Source organism: Rousettus aegyptiacus, unplaced genomic scaffold, assembly GCF_014176215.1.
Source record: "Rousettus aegyptiacus isolate mRouAeg1 unplaced genomic scaffold, mRouAeg1.p scaffold_m13_p_5, whole genome shotgun sequence".
Taxonomy (NCBI): Eukaryota; Metazoa; Chordata; class Mammalia; order Chiroptera; family Pteropodidae; genus Rousettus; species Rousettus aegyptiacus.
In genome coordinates this window covers 17871758-17889350 of record NW_023416308.1, presented here as the reverse complement: position 1 = coordinate 17889350, position 17593 = coordinate 17871758, and the positions used below count along the sequence as shown (strand labels likewise).

The window sequence follows — 17593 nt, the reverse complement described above, 5'->3', positions numbered from 1 at the left end:
AGATTTGAAGTGGATGTTATGGTTATCAGTTATATTTCTCTTTTAAAATGCCAATGATTTTTTTTTAAGAGGAAAGGAGTAAATGAATGTATCTCAAATCAACAAAATACAAAATGTTGTACTCAACACAATAGTAATAATGTTATGCTCAAAAACATGAAAAGAAAGCTGTTTTCCCCTCGTTTTATATTGGGATGGCCGCCCTGCTAACCTCATGTACCTCTAAATTCAATGAGATCTGCACCTTTTATCATTCAGTCACATTACATAAATTAATTGTATCCATGCTTCTATAAGAAGCTTAAAAGCATTTTAAAACTCAGAGAGAAAGCCTTTATTTCATAAACACTAGAAGTCCAATTTTTGTTTTAAAATTCAATGATATATTTTTTAAATGCACTTTTAATATTATTAACAATTCCTATCAATGGATAATACAAATTGTCATTTGCTTATTTCAAATCATCTACTTCTTCATTCAAAATAGTGAAAGCATAGTTTAGTTCTCTTAATAAAGAAATACAGATATTACATATCATGTATCTGAAGTGAAAAAGAATCCAGATTATCAAAAACTTAAAACTGCTATAGATCCCTAACATTTCTAAAGATCTCTAGATTATTCTAACTCCCCAAATTTGCAAAGATACCACAGCATATAGCTTCCCCCACAAAATTCACTAAAATATGACAAAATTTTAGGCAACCCTTCTCAGACTCTCAATGGTTCTATAAATACTGGACTAAAGTAATTTATGATGCCATTAAAATAAATCCTGTCATGGAAATAAACTCTAAAGTCCATTAAGTTACATCATTACAGTAGCTACATTAACCTTATCTGTCTGTGCAAAACAAGAGCAATGCTTCCAAGTACCAATGATGGTCACTGTATAGCACACAAGTGATCATGATGAGGATGGCAGACACTGCATAGCAAGAAGTCACGATACACTAATAGTAATCCAAATGTGATGTATTTAAAAAGTGGTTTAATATGAGGTTGCTGGGTATTTGCTATGCTTGCACTAAGCAACTCATACTGTGTACTTTACAAAGATCACAAATTTCTCCATCACCCTTTGAGATCACTAAAGCAATTTAAATCTTGAATGTTACATCTGAAAATATCAGGTTCTTTGGTATACTCAACTCACATAAAATTAATCTTATGAAATAACTTGAAAAAATACCTAATAAAATAACTGTACATAAAAAGATGCAATAAAATATCCTTTCATTCATTTAATGGATATAGCCTTAAACATTAGGAAATACTAGTAAGGCACAGAGAAATTCATTTTTCTAATTATTTATCATTTTTGGTATCATTTATACCAAAGATTACAGGAAATTAGGCTCTTAGGATTACTTGCCCATCACAACTTACAGTCCCACAATATACAAATACGTAAATAAACAAATGTGTTCTACTATTTCACATCTCCCTGCCTTTGCCTACGGTGATGCCCTACCTGAAACCAAACCCTCTGTACCTCCTGCAAGTGTGGGAAACCTTCTCTACTTCCCTCACATTCCTTTCTCAGTGTTCCCATGATTTGTAGTATATACTTCCATTAGAATACTTATAATACTGTATCATAACTGAATATTAATATATGCTTCCCAATTGTATCCTGACAGGAATCGTGCCTTTTTAGGTAGTTTTGAATGATTATCTCCTTATCCAGGTCAAGTATACATCTGAATACAACTTCCTTTCTATAGTCCCAGGTAAAGGAATCTCATAACTAATGTTGTGTTTATATCATAGCTATTTCCAGTCAAGTTCTTTCTCACCACTTCACTTTGATATGAGGTCATTTCTCACCTCTGGGTTTTACCATACCAAACTATAACCACATTTAGTCAAACATTTAGAGCTTTGCTAATTTCCAGTTAGCCCCGATCCATATGTTCCCCTTTCACAAACCTCCTGGATTAGATCAGTAAGGAATGGCTGCTGGCAGCTGTTTGCCATTCAACTTTGCTACCACTAAAGCATGTGAATATTTCATTGTTTAGGCGTTGCAGACTCTCAGCAAACATTTACTCTGGGTTTTTGGATTAGAAGAACATTTGTGGTAGGCAAAAGGTAAATAATAAACCACAATGCTACTCAACAGTGACCTAAAAGCCTTTTGACATATGAATCTATTGCTTACTAAATCATTGTGTGTATAAACAAATCTCCAACCCTTTGTTTCTACTACAAATTATATTTCTAAAACATAGTTCTTCAGTTATTCAGTTTATTTAAAATAAGTAAAGTAAGGCACAACAGTTCAGTGGCTTGCAAACTAACATGAAAAGTATCAGAATATGAATTCATCTGTTACTGACTTACTAAATACAGCTGGATGTGTCATTTAATACAAGCTGTCAGAACTCTGGTTTCCTCCAATATAAGCCTATTATATAAATTTCAACTAAATGGAGCAATATCCATGAATCTTCAGTTCTGTGTGCCAAAAACAAAAACAAAATCAGTATATTCAAAGGCACTTGCTGAATGCCTTGTACAGTCAGACACTCTGCTGGGCACATGGTTGAGGATAAGAGCCATCACTGCTCTTTAGCAGTTGAAGATCTAGAGGGAGAAACCAATATAAAGCAATGAGCAATGCACAATTAGCTCAATGGGCAGGAACAGAGTCTTTCTCATCAGCTCCCTCTCTGATATGTCGAATAGCTGATATATGTAATGAACACACTGAAAGAATGAACTAAGCAATCGACTGATCAATTGATCAAACTAAATAACTGCTCTACTAATGGCAAAACAGTGCTGTGAAATTCCAGTAGAAGTCCAAAGAATAATAGCACTCTGTGAAAAGAAGTAACCAAAACAACTGAACGATTCATGCCTTCGAGACTTATAGATGTTCTACAACAGTTCACACTACCTCAGGCAGCATCACACTTAACATTCTTTTCAAACCACCTCACTTATTTGCCCTTGAAGAGTCAGGAAGGGAAAATGTTTCCCCAATTTTGAAATTCACCAAGGGTGCAATGCCCTCTTATCTAACTTTATATTGTTAAAAATTTTAGTACTTCAATAATAAAGTGAAACCCTCATAATATTTTTCAGGAAAACCAGTAGGGAAATGTTTTAAGCATTGTAAAAAATTAAATGTGAGAAAAATACTTTGGCATTTAGCAATATTTTCATATCTCTGAGGAAATAGTAAATCCAGGAACTTGATAATGGATTTCACTACGTCCCATTTTAATAACATTTTGTAACTTTTACAAGATAAGTTTTCTTTTTACCTTTCTGCTACCAATATTTTCCTTTCACAGCTTTCTATTCCTGTAGTCTCATTTGATTTTCTTCTCTTGCCTATTATTTCCTTCTAATTAATTTCAGTAATATGAAAAGAATATTTTCATACTATGTGTATGAATTATTAAATCTAATCCAAAAACAAAGATATGTTAAGAAAGTAATTCCCAAAATATATTTTCATGTTATTTAAAAGAAAGAGGTCATATTTGGGAAATACTTGGTTAATAAAGGTAAAGAAGTGTCTCTTCTCCTCCCCTCCTTTCTTCCTTTTTTAATTCTACAACTTCTGAGAACCTTCACAATAGGCCAATGACTCTGACAAAAGATAGTGTGTACACCTCTTCTAAATTTATTTAACCATAGAATTTTTCCTCCTCAATCTAGTGAAATATACTTTGATAACTCATTACCTAAATTAAAAAATAATAATAATAAGGAAAAAATAATTTTGGTGTAATATATTCAAAAAGCCTGTACATTAAAGTATTTTTTTTTAAGGAAGACACTATGTCATAAGACTAAAAATTTTAAAAAAGACTAGCAGTAGCACTCATTTTATTAAGAATCCAACTGTGAAAACTAATCTAATTGGAGGTGATTATGTAAGTAATGCACATTTATCTTCCAAAAATATTTAGGAGGAACTCAAGCTATGAATAACAATATAACAAGGAACTAAAATGATATTGAAATGGTGAATCCTTTTAAAGTAATTTAGTTTCTTTTCAAAATCACTGTAATAAAAACAAAAAAAAAAAGTGGTAAGTCCATCTATACTATAGAAATAAATACATGATGGTTATTAACCTAGACAACTTCTAAACATAGTTTCATGCTTAGCTCACATCACCTCTTCTTCCTTTTTTCTCTTGCTTTTCAGTGTTCCCAAAGCACCCTGTATGTGGTAGCGATGTTATCATACAATTTATTTTCTCATCTGACTTTCTGTCTAGACTGTAAGCTCCTTAAGAATTGTGATATTATATCTGAATCTGCATCCCCCCTTCCAAGGTCTAACACTTCATAAATTGAGTGCTTATAGTTAGTAAATTAGTTGGTTCTCTCAAATTCAGTAATTACTAGCTTACTTAGCAAACATTCATAAGGATAAACTGAACTATCCCAAATTTGAGATAATGGAGTCACCATTATGCATTACTCGTTTTCATCCTCATTATGATATAAACAGCCAACACGTGACACATAATAGACCCTCAATAAATACATATTGAAATAATTATTTAATCAATTAATCCAAGTTTGACTACAAGTTTAGGCCTTGGTAGAAGGGGCAGGACACTTAAAAATCAAAGAACTCTAAATAAGTCACTTGCAGCTTTTGCATCTCACTAGCTCTTCCTGATCTGCCTAAAAGCTACTGTATTCAAGCTTCTGATTGCTGCTGAGTATTGTACTTGGCATTGGGGCAGACAGAAATTTTAGCTCTAAGGTACCAGCCTCGATTCACTGAAGCCAAAAGAAATTCCTGTATAATATGAAGTCGATGCTAATTGAAAAACTGAGAATTTTTAAAGTCACCCCAGCAGCTCTGAAGACTGAAATCATTTATTTTTGTAGACAATCATAGCCTAACAATGAGTTAACTTTCCATTCTTAGCACCTTTGTTACCCGTGTAGACATATGTCCATCATTTCTTGTTCAGTATCTTTTCCAGTTAATTGTATTTTGATGTAAACCCATTTTTGCCCTTCCAATTTGTCTCTGTCTTAACTACTTACCTGTCCCAGACTGTATAATTAAATATTAAAAATAAAAAAGCAGTCAATATTCTGTCTTCATAAAAATGCCCACAGACACAGCATTCTTTTTCAGCCACGGCAAATACTCATCAGCCTAAAGGCCAACTGAAGTTTAAAATATTCAGGGAGTAGTATGACAGGCGAATGTTCCAACTATGAGTTAAAGACTCTTCACCACCCAGACTATGATTTCTTTGAGAGTTTATTCTCCTAGTAGAGATGTACTATTCTTTTACTTAAGAATTTGCTTAAGAAGAATGTGTAAGTTCTCTTCAACATAGGCTCTGGAATATCATTTTTTAAAAGTAAAGACTACATTTAACAAAAATTCAAATAGAAGCGTAAATTAAAGGGGTAATTTCAAATGTAGTGAAAAGCTGTAATGTCCATTCAAAGTAATGAAGGCACACAGCATTAATCTCCTAAGAAGATTCAAATGCTATGAGTAGAGCAATTCTATTTCTTAGTAGGAACAAATTAAGATGATTTCCCTTACAGAAATTGCCATAATTACAAGTAATTATCTTGTACTCTCTAAATTTACCACTACAGCACATTCTGCAAATATCATTCCTTTCAAATACTTTATTTGGAAATACAGGAGAGACTGTTGCTTTGTGAATTGTGCTATGTACTTCAAACTCATTGTTTAACAGTCCTATGTAATATGTGTAGTAAAGAGGTGACATTCTAAAGTTGGAAGCACTTGGAATTCTGAATTTATGATATTCTTATCAGCAGGTAACTAACACTACCCAAAGGAATACAAACAAAATGAGAATGGCAAACATTCAAAGATAAATTTGAGTCAAATGTAGACTTACACATGAAACAATGAGGAAAATCATTTTGATATGCATAGGGCAATCATGATAAACATGTAAACAGCTGCTGTAGTATTTATAAAATCCTTGCAGAGCCAAATAAAATCCCATCATTTGCAATCCATTCAGTTTTCATTTTCCTTTAATAAGAAAGTGTGAGAAAAACTAGTTACTCACCGAGCGTTAGGAAGAATAAGCATGTGAAAACCTAATTTCACCATCTTTGGGGCCAATTACCATCTGGATTTCAGCTGGCATTTGAAGTCTGTACTCCAGCCAAACTGGGATTCCTTACCATGTTGTAAAAACATGCTCAGAACTTGCCTTTCCCTATATTATTCTCACTGCCTGGAACAGCCTCCCTGTCTCTGTCTGGTAAAAATGAGTCCACCATGTCTAATTGAAATGCCACTCCACCATGCAGACTTTTTTGATATACTAATTTTTCTCCTGAATTCCAAACCTTTCTCCTCCTTCTACCAACTCAGCTGTGACCTCTCCTTTTATTCATTCTCTCTGGTTATATACATGTCACCTCACATTTCAGGTATTTGTGCAATTTGTCCTATCCTCCCTGTGAGAGAAAATATATTTTATTCACAGTTGCATCTCTGGCAACTTTAGTAAATGTTTAATAATTTGATGATTTTAAACAAATTTGATTTTTAAAGTTATTCCAATTTAGAAGTTTACCATTGAAAGAGCCTTTAAAATGACTATAGAATCTATTAAGAAATTATGTATATTTTAAACAGAGACTCATGGACATGGACTACAGACTAGTGGCTACCAAACGGTAGGGGGTGGTAGAGGAGTAGGGAGGCAGACAGGGTAAAGGGGGTCAAATATTTGGTGACAGAAAGAAATCTCACCATGGAAGGTGAACACACAGTGTAAATATATATATATATGTCTTACTATTAAAGTGTAGAGCTGAAACTTATTGGATTTCATTAACCGATGTCACCATAAAAAATTAATTAATTCATTTTTAAAAAAGAAATTATGTGTATTTTAAACTGAACAAATATCTGGTTTCATTAAAGTGAAGTTTGTACATTTTTATATTAGTGTTTAAAATCGTCCATGGTAAAGTTATAACCTCTGTTCCTATTAATCTTGCCTTGTTTATTTGGTCAGTATAAATGTTAAGTATATTTGTGTATGTAATTACATATAGTAAATAACCCATAATTTAAGATCTTTTCTTTAACTGCTATCTCTTAAAGGTAGAATTTTTACATTTAAATTTTAAACAAAAAAATAAGTCTACTCACTTTCTCCACATTTTCATCCTATTTTAATAAACGTTTAAATGTCCATTGCATATTTTATAGATTAGTAATAATTTAAAAATTAGCTTTAGAAATTTTACATTCTCATTAATTTTTAATCCAGCATGATGCAATGAAAAGATATATTATGGATTCACTTTAAAAGATAAAATCAGAGAGTTCTGTTCAAATTAACACAGATAATTAATTCACAGTTACTGCTGTTTACTGGAAACACAGGTTCTATAATAGCCCAGCCCTTCTAAATTCTTTGTTGACCACTATAAATGGAATGCCATTTCTATGGTTATTAAAATTTCTTGAGAACCATAGCTATCATCACAATTAGGACAGTAATAAGTATCGTCCGATGATTTACTTATTAATGAGGTCTATTTCATATTTGCTAAACCTACATAAATATTTACTTTTCATACAAGTTATTCTATCTTTAATGACAGTAATCATCAATTTTTCCCCCTTACTTTCGGTCCTTTTGTGTCACCTACTCTGACCTAGAGCTGATTGTCTCTTGAAATTGTGAAGTATGTAAATTTTGTAGTCAACATGCTCTATTTCCACTGTCAACTATCTTTTTCTCCTGTCCCCCCAAACACAGACCCCCCTCTTAATGCTGCTACTTATTTACTTAGGGTCCCCAATGAAGTGACCCCAATCACTATCTCAAACCGGGCCTCTCAGTGACTATAATTCTGATGTTTCACAAATCCCTACCTACAAGCTACATCAAGAGGTTATAAGAATCTCATTTCTGAATGTTTTGTTGTGTAACAGACCATCTAAGCTAACAGAAAACAAATGCTGCTATCATATTTACATTTTACCATAGATTTTTAAAGCATTAGCACAGAGATTTTAAGAGAACAAGTCACAGAAGTGGTGTCTGAAAGTATATAGATTCCTCATGTCTTCAAAATATACCATCCATATAACTGTCCATTTTTTTCTTTTTCTTTTTTTTTTTTTTTTTTACCAACAAGCCCAATCCTAGATTCTGAACTAGAGAAGCAGAAGCAATACAAGCCAGTGACTAACATCCCTTTCCTTAGAGAACCCAGGCCTAGGGCCAGACTCTGAAGAGCTACATGATTTTGAAGGAGCCATTTTACCCTACTGCACTCTGCTTCCTAATCTGTAATATTAAATGCTCCTTAAGGTTTCTTTCATTTCTAAAAATGTTTTAATCTCAGTATCATACTGTCTAGCAAGAATCTAAGCTAAAACAAAAAAGGGTTATTTAAAATAAATAATATTTATGTCACTAAAAAAAATGTTTTGGTTAATTAATATGTAACTAATTAATATTTAAATAAATCTCACATTCCTTTGTTGTTTCTTCTCAAAGGTAATTACATATACTCCCTAGGATATACAATTCTACCTTTCACCTAAACTACTAATACTAGTTTCTTCCACTCTAGTTTTTTGTTGTATGTATATATTTGAACAAGCTATTGGGGGAAAAAAATGCTAAGCCAGATACACCAAAGCAAAATCAGAAAAGGGAAAACTACAGTGGTATTTATGAAATCGTTCCATCTCTTTTCAGTCCCTGTGATATAGATCTTTTAGTAATCAGCATCATAATAAATATCTCACTTACCAAAAGAGCATTTATTTAAATATCTCAACTACATAAAGCCCAGCCTAAAAACGGAAAGTTTTTTTTAAAAATCTCTAAACAGTCAAAACAAAAAGCCACAGTTCAGACACTCATAAGAGAACACTTCATTCAATGTCTACTTACTTTCACCTCAGTCACAAACTAGGGCTCAGTTAGAGTGTTTCTTACCCATCACAGACAGGAAACAAATATGTAACACAGAATTGCAAAGGATAGGTACATGATAACAACATTACTTTGAGCAACATGGAAAGGAAGATAAAAACTGTACAAAGAAGACATGAAAGTATTTTAAAAGAAACAAAAGGGCAATCTGAGGTCATTCAGAATAAGAACAAACAGTTGCACATTCTTTACAATCTCCTATAGTATTGCTATGTTATTACATAGAATAATTTATGTTTGTGATGATAATCCTGAGGAATCATGAAAAGTATAAATCACGCTTAGTACCTTCCATGTAAGAAGGCAAAAAATGTGTAATACATTTTAGGAAATGTCACATTAAAAAATAGTTGAAATTTAAAAAGGGCTGGCAGTTGAATTAATTTTGCATTAACATGAAATTCACAAGTACACCACAGGTAAATTAAATATTAGCATAGCAATTTTCCATGGAAACCATGGTGACTATGAAATATTAAAATTCATAATTAATCCCTCAAACATATTAGTCTTAATTTCAATATGTATCACCACCATTCCTAATTCCCAGATATTAATTGAACCATAGTAAATTTCTATTTTTGTAGGTAAAAGATGGTCAGACATCAGCAATTTCAAACAGTTCAACCTAATATTTTACAAAAATTATTAACAATATAATAAAGTAGCCTGCATTTTATCTTTTCTTTCTCCAGCCCACTCTCTGTTGAAAAAAACTAATTAAGTGATAAAGATCCAAAGTTCACCAAGATGATCATTGGCCCACCATTGCTCACTATAATATTTTCTTTCTACTCAAAAACATAACAAACTTATTTAGGCCTGAGAATCTCAACTCTGCAAACACAGCTCCAAAAACACCTGCTAGATTTGGGCTTCAACACTATAGCTCTCCACAGATACCTCCATTTAGCATAATCCCCAAAATGTGTTTGTGCATTCCTCTTAAGCTCATTTATAAATATTAAAAATATAAAATGTTTAAAAATTAATTGTCAGAACAATGTAGCCATGATTCAGATAAAATAACGGACATTCAAGGTTTTTAGTAATGTGAAACAAGTTGGCATTGAGTCTGTTTTCAGATTCAAAATAGTGAACTTTGATTTTCCTTAAAACAAGGAATACTTAACATTAGATAGGACACAATAAAGAATCATTTATCCATTAAAAAACTATTTCTAATCCAATAAGTGTTGTTATGCCAATATATAGGCTATATCAAAATTATTTCAGGATGTGCAACAAAGTTTCCTTGTGGGTTTCTTCCTTCCCTACTCTCTACTATTACATTTCTAGGTTTAAGTCTATGTGTATTTCATGTCTAGGAGAGTATATATCCAAACACGATGTGTTCCCACAATGACCTCCTGGCTCCTAACTCCATTTTAACCCTATTCCAAATGTTAACTCTTCCCTAACTCAGAATTGTCTAAATATCTGTGCTTCTACAAGTCTCAGTCCTCCAAAAGATGTAAATCTAAAATATTACCTCCTACCAATTAAATAATGCTGGAAATATGAGTACATTCGTGAATGTACATTGGCTTATATAACCAGGTATAAGCTAGAGAAATTTCAGTCCTTTGATAGTCCAAACTTAGAGACATCTATCAGTAAAAAACTTAGGTGTAGCTTTGACAATTGCCATCAAGCTTATTTCATGTACCTTTTCTAGAAATGCTAAGTTTACACAGAAGGTATATAAGCCAAAGGATATAATTTTATTCTTTGCTTAAAATACATGCTAAAAGGATAGAATCTTCAAAATAACAAAGACAGAACACTCTAACAGACTAAATTAAAAAATGTGCTAGGAAGGGAATATAGTTAAAGAGCTCAATCATGTGAGAATACTCCTCTAAGTTACAAAAACCTAAAAGGGGAGACTAACATGAAAGTTCAAAATGGAGTATTACCCAGCTATAAGAAGAAATGAAATACTGCCATTTGCAATGACATGGATGGACCTCAAGATAATCATGCGAAGTGAAATAAGCCAGACAGAAATAGTTGAAAATCACATATCCCTTATATGTGGGAAATAAATCTAAAAGGAACAAATGAACAGGACAAACAGGAGACTCATGGACATGGACAATAGACTAGTGGTTACCAGGGAGGGAAGCAGGGAGGTAGACGGGGTAAAGGAGGTCAAATATGTGGTGACAGAAAGAAATCTAACCATAATAGGTGAATACACAATAAAAACATATATATATGCTTTACTAATAAAATATACAGCTGAAACTTACTGGATTTCATTAACCGATGCCATTATAAAAAGAAATACATAAATAAATTTAAAACATCCTTTAAAAAAGACAACAAGAACGTTCACACAAAAGCTTCATATAAACCTAAAATGTAAGTTGAATGATATATTTTTATAGCTTTCAATAATACTACATGGCTTTAACACATCAATAAAAGCAAAATCTTAAAGCTGAGATATACATTGTTATCATTAATGATATAATGAATTCACTGTGGAAGCTAAAGCTGACAGGGCAGGCAGGGATTTCAGGTTTTCTCTTGCTTCTGCTATTTATTCCACAGCATGTCATCACTGTGACTGACTAGCAAAATGAAGGTGGCTGCTGGTGCCCTTTCTTGAAGTTGGGCCAATTAAACCTTATAGCCTCTCACACTGGCAATGCTTACTGGCTAGCTGCTTAACAGTAAAGGTGCCAAATCAAATTTCCTCATCACTGGCTTCCTTTGCTTTTTATCAAGTCTATCAACCATTCCCAGCTTCTCAAATGTCCCTTGAAGTAGTTTTCTATAGATGACCATTCCCTACCAATTCTACAAAATCAAAAATATTTAGGGCTGAAGAAAATATTTACTCTAGTGGTTACAACCATAGTATTGCTGCGTTGATGGTCAGTTGTAAGATATGTCAAAAATAACTAACTTTTCCCTTTTTTCAGTTGAGGTGAGGTCCATATAACATAAAATTAACCATTTTAAAGTGTACAATTCAGATGCATTAAGTACATGTACAATGTTGTACAACTATTGCCTCATAACTGTGACTATATTTAACAGATGCATAGTTAATATAATACCTTTAATGAAACACCCTCATTCATTGCCAATATGGTGCTCTGAGAGGGTCAGAAATAGGTAGAGATAAACTTGCAAGTTAGGCATTTCCAATAACTGGCAAGTCAGGAAATCTTGCCAAGTGATTGAAGATCATTGACCATAATTGCATTACATTTTTCATAAATGTAATTCATTCCATAAACACATTACATTTTTCAAACATTCATTCGTTCAATTCACACTCTGTGCCTCTACCCTCAAGACCTTACAATGGTGAAGACAGACATATAAACAGTTTCAATACAGGGCTATGACTGCGGCCTATATGAGTATAGTTAAAGGAGTGTGTGGCCAACTATGCCCAGCAATTATAGAAGGATTAACTAAGAAAAAGGTTGAGTTAGTTCTTAAGGCATGACCAGTGACAAAAGGAAGGTGAGTTGAGTGTGAGGAGAAGGCTTTCTAGGCAAAGGAAGGAGTACATACTTGCAAATGCAGAGAAGCCTGGTGAGTCATGTCCAACTAGACTGTAGGTTACAATCATGCTAACAGGAAAAATGTAGTAAGCACATTTATGTGGCAGGCACTACTTGTAAGCATTTTACATTATATTCTTGGAGTCACAATAAGAGCTAGGTGTCATTCGCATTAAATAGATGAAACGTCTTAAGTACAGAGAAGTTACATAACTAAGAGGCTGAGCTGGAATTCAAATCCAGGCTATCTAGCTTCAGAGCCCACCCATCCTCTTCACATGCTATACAGCCTACACTACATTCTTCTTTATTCTTCTTCTCAATAATAAAATTAATCACTTGAGGCAAGATATTTTATGATGGAAATAACAATACACTAAAACACACTGTAGTTGAACACATGACTGACGTGAATAATGAGTGGCACCACTAGGGATACTTTGTGGCCTCTAAACAAATGATGGCACAAGTGGCAAACTATATTGAAAAATGAATAAAGCTTAATTTATTTCTTATTCTTTTAAAAATACATAAAAATAGAAGTTCTCATATTTTCCCCATATACCAGTCATTTTCTTGCATACCCTCTAGGCCAAAGTGCATTTACCTCACTATAAAGACCTCTACTAGCCAACAGAGAGATACAGCAGGGTTTTAAGAAGGTAAATGATGTGAGCTGACGGGTGTGCTTTTTTAATAATTACTCCAAATGGAATATGATGGAAAACCAAAGAATAAAAGACACCAGAAAAAGAAAAATCATTAGGATGTCATTTGCAATAGATCCAGCAAGTGATAATGAGGAGCTAAACTATAACAGTGGGGAGTCAGATGTGAAAGATTAAATAACATGCCCAAGAACAGAAGTCATGGGAACTGGCAGAACCAAAACCTGGGTCTGTAGATTGCACTGATCTGGGAATGGTTACATAGAATGGATTTGCAGAAAGATCTTAATCATGAAATTTCTAAGATGTCTCTTTAAAAGTACTTTTGTCCACAATGCTTGATTATTCTTAAGTCTAATTTTATACTATAAACAAACTGTGGCCCTAAATGAATAATATAATAATATCAACTAGCACAGCATTCAGGCAGGTAACTAATTTAATATAGCTGTATTAAAATTTAAGACTTAGCTTTCTAATCCAGAAAGAAAATAACTTTATTATAGAGAAAGTGCAGAGATTTGAAATACACTCTTTTGTAAAAGTAATAAGCTATTATAAGACCCAAATTTACAGGATGGAATCCTTACAAGTAAGCTTTCAAACAAGCTCCATCAGAGAAGTCATTTAAGAAGCGAGATTCACATTATATTAATGTGACAAGTCTAACAAGATGAATACATCAAATGATTCTGAAATGACATAATTAATGTAGCTTATGTGACACATTCCTATTAATGATCTTTTATTATGTGTGAACAGTAAAATAACATTAGATAAGCAATGAGAAAATCCCATCAGCAGCAGCTTTCCTGGAGGTTTGACTGCAGTCTTATTTACACAGTGTTATCTGATACTAATCCTTGGATTTGAAAGAGCAGAAATCACTTCAGAATTGTAAACAAACATGTTCCTATGAGATGAACATTTTAATTACTATCATTTCTGCAAATACAAGATAAAACTAATGTGATGGATGATAGCCTCTTAATACAAACACAGGGGAAAGTATATTTTGCCAGGCCAATAAGGTATGTTAATAAAAGGATCATGACACTGGATCAGGATCCTGGTTCATGGAGCTAGTGGTGTGTCTTAATAATGACTGCCATGGAGATTTTATAAAAAGTGTGGCTTGACAAACCCACCCTGATGTTGTCTACAAAATATTAAAACTGAGTGCCAAAATATTCTGGTTTCTTTAATAATCTAATATAGTATAATATCTATGAATTAACAGAAATATTTTGAACCTTTTTAAAGTTCATTCTACCTCTTAGAGTAAGAAAGTTTAAAAATATGTTCTACAAAGTAATAGTTCTTATTTACTTTCACATCAAATAAATATTTTTGAGCAACTATATTATCCTTGGAGCCAAAAAAAGAGATATGAAATATGGTTCCTGAACTCAAAGAGCTTGAAGTAAAATTGAGAGGCCAAATGTAAACAAAAGACACACACACACACTCACACACACACTCACACACACACACACACACACACAGAACAGGGGGAGGTGGGAGAGGGAAGAGAGAGGGAGAAAGAGAGAGAGAGAAAGAGAGAGAATGAATGACTGAAAGAGAGAGAAAGGTTACTATCAATAAAAGACCATCAGTCTAAAAGGACATAGATTCTAAATGCTCCAAGAATTCATAGATAAAATCACTGTGCTTCTTCAAGAAGAAAGGAAGGGAAGAACTTCTTGGTGCTTATATCCAGAAGTGAAAGAGCAAGGCTATGGCTAACCTTTATATATTGAGACATCTCAGCTCAGGCTTTATCTTTCTCAGATAAAGAATGCTGGTTTTCAAAAATCCCAAATACAATGATGAAGAACACATGTTGTGAAGTAAATAAGACCTGGTTTAATCTGACCCTGCCATGCAGTGTGACTCTGGGTAAGTCATCTCACCTCAAAATCTATTTCCTTACCTGCAAAATGCAAATTATAACACCTTTATTAGATAAGAATTTAATGAATGCATATAGAGCAAGTAGAGATGCCTAGCATAGAACAGATGCTTAAAACATGATAGCAGCTATTTACATGATATAAATCCCATTCTTACTATGATGGGATCACAACCATGCAGAATCTTGCTTTTTAGGGGAATTATAGGGATCTTAGTGGAAGGTCCACTCACTATGCTCTAGAAGACTGGGTCCTAAGCTCTTCACTGGTCCTGAGGGTAGAACACAATTAATCATGTTCTGGTGGTTTCTTTGTGAAAAGGCAGCAGAGCCTAATTGAATACTCCAGAGTCCACATTTTAAATCTTAGTATTTAGTTTAGCCCAGCAAGTAAGCAGAGAAAAGAGGAGTAAAGAGCTCCCCTTCAACCATGTGCCCCAGCTGCATGCTCAGTTAGAAGCAAAGAAACCTAGAACCTATGGTCATTCTCTTATAGTGAGCCCAGAATTAACAAAAGCCAGCACTGGTAGAGGCTGACCAGGCACCATGATACCAAGTTACCAACCAATCCTACTCATGAAGCCCAGCTATAAACAAATCCTGCTTGGGGCAGCATTTTATGGATGATATTCCTCGCTTTGTTAAAATCACACCATGCAGTAGCATTTTTCATATATAGTACAAATGGGTTCTGTGAAACAGTTTGGCAAAACACATGGCATGTGACTGCACCACTACAAATGTGTCAGCAAACCCAGCCAGAAACCATGGCAATGATCTGATCATGTGAGTATTCTTGCAAGAGTAAGAAAATAAACCTAATCTTTATAAAGATTTACTGCTACCCTACCAGAATTGAATATGGAATCTCTTCCAAGGAAGCTTCCATTTCTAATGTAGAAGAAGTAAGAATTGTTCTCAAGCCACCACCAAATAATCATACGGTATTGATGGCTTATTTTTTTTTAATCTTCTATGAACTCTGCCGAATTATATCTGGATCCTTATAACATGATAACTTGGGATTATGAATACAGTGAATAAATACAACCTTCTGTTATAGCAATTTAAGCATCACAGAGTGAGTAAATACTGCAGAGTGAATCCTAACACTTGAAACAGAATCTTCCAGCATCCAGAAATCCACCTGACTGCCAAGAATAATACTTCCGCGATTCAAGCAATACCAGTACCCAGAGGGGTTTTCACAGACATAACCACATGAGTTACTGCACATCGGGTAAAATAGAAAAAACAGACATTTATGAATGTATAGTTTACAGACATCTTAAAAGTACTCATAAATATGCAATTTACAAATATAGAAGAAATGGGAAAGGGACTTTAGAAATACACAGCATCTGTATAAATTACTTAATTATATGGTTTCTTCTATGGGTTTTCCACATCCTAACTGATTTTTATGTGGATGGGGGAGGGAGGAGATATGCGAATCTCTTAACTAAAATAGATGAAACCAATCTCACTGAAAGAAGCGCTACAAAGAGAACTAACACATGGAGATTCTGACTTTAGAATGAGGTGGAAATGACTTAGTGTCAGAAATCAAAAGTGAATCAATTAGACATAAAAGAAAACCTTTCAATTCACCAGGCTATACTGAAGCAGGGTTTGTTAGATTCTCTAGAAATAAAACAAATGCACAATATCTTTTCGAGTATTTCACACATGATTTCTATTTCAGCTCTGATATAAAACATGGTATCACACATCATGCCACAAAGAGTCAGTTTAGCTAGTTCAAGTAAAACACCAGGCAGCTGCTAACAGAGACAGGTCACGGCTGGGGAAGGGCACAGCACATTCAGTTCGCTGTGTTTTCCTTCAGAAGAATGTCAATAAAAACCATGGCCAAATGAGGTATTTGTAGAGGGGAGAAAAAAGGTCCTGCTATGCAGTGAACCACTGAGTTCACCAAACAGCGCCAGTCAGACAAGTTAGCAAAAAGGAGCCCTAGCCAAACCTACAGCCACCAACAACTTGAAGAAAACTATCTTTCTCCCTGAACGTCGTGGGGTAAGGACCAGTCCCACTTTTAGAAACGTTTTTTCTGGGACCAATAGCAATTTATTTTGATAGAACCACTGAGTTTTTTTCTTGAGTTCTCAACAAAGGAGCCATATTAGGAAATAATCTTGCAAAAAGCAAAGTGCCCCCCTCCCCCTCTTCCTCACGATCGATGTACACACGCCCGTGCACACTGACACACACAGACACACACCCATGCACAATGGCCGGCGCACACACTCGCATGGGCCCACGCGGCTGCCCGGGAACCCCACAGTCACAAGGCCCACCGGGGCCCGGCCCCAGACACTCGGTCAAGAGGCCCAGCGCGCGGCCGGGCTGCCCGGGAATCAGCTGCTGGACGCTTGTGCTGGGGATGCTCGCCCCCCAGCGGGGCCCTGGGGAAGCGGCTGCCAGCGGCTCCGAGCTTATTAACCCCTTGGGGAAGGAGGTGCTACAGCACCACCCACCTGAGGAGACACAGGAATGTGTCAGGG

At 34.4% G+C, this 17593-nt stretch overlaps 1 protein-coding gene across 4 annotated transcripts in view; it reads right to left on the bottom strand.

Moving 5' to 3' along the window:
- Nucleotides 1-17593, bottom strand: part of TTC28 (tetratricopeptide repeat domain 28) — a 609862-nt gene that overhangs the window by 404501 nt on the left and 187768 nt on the right. The gene's annotated exons all lie outside the window — the stretch shown is intronic.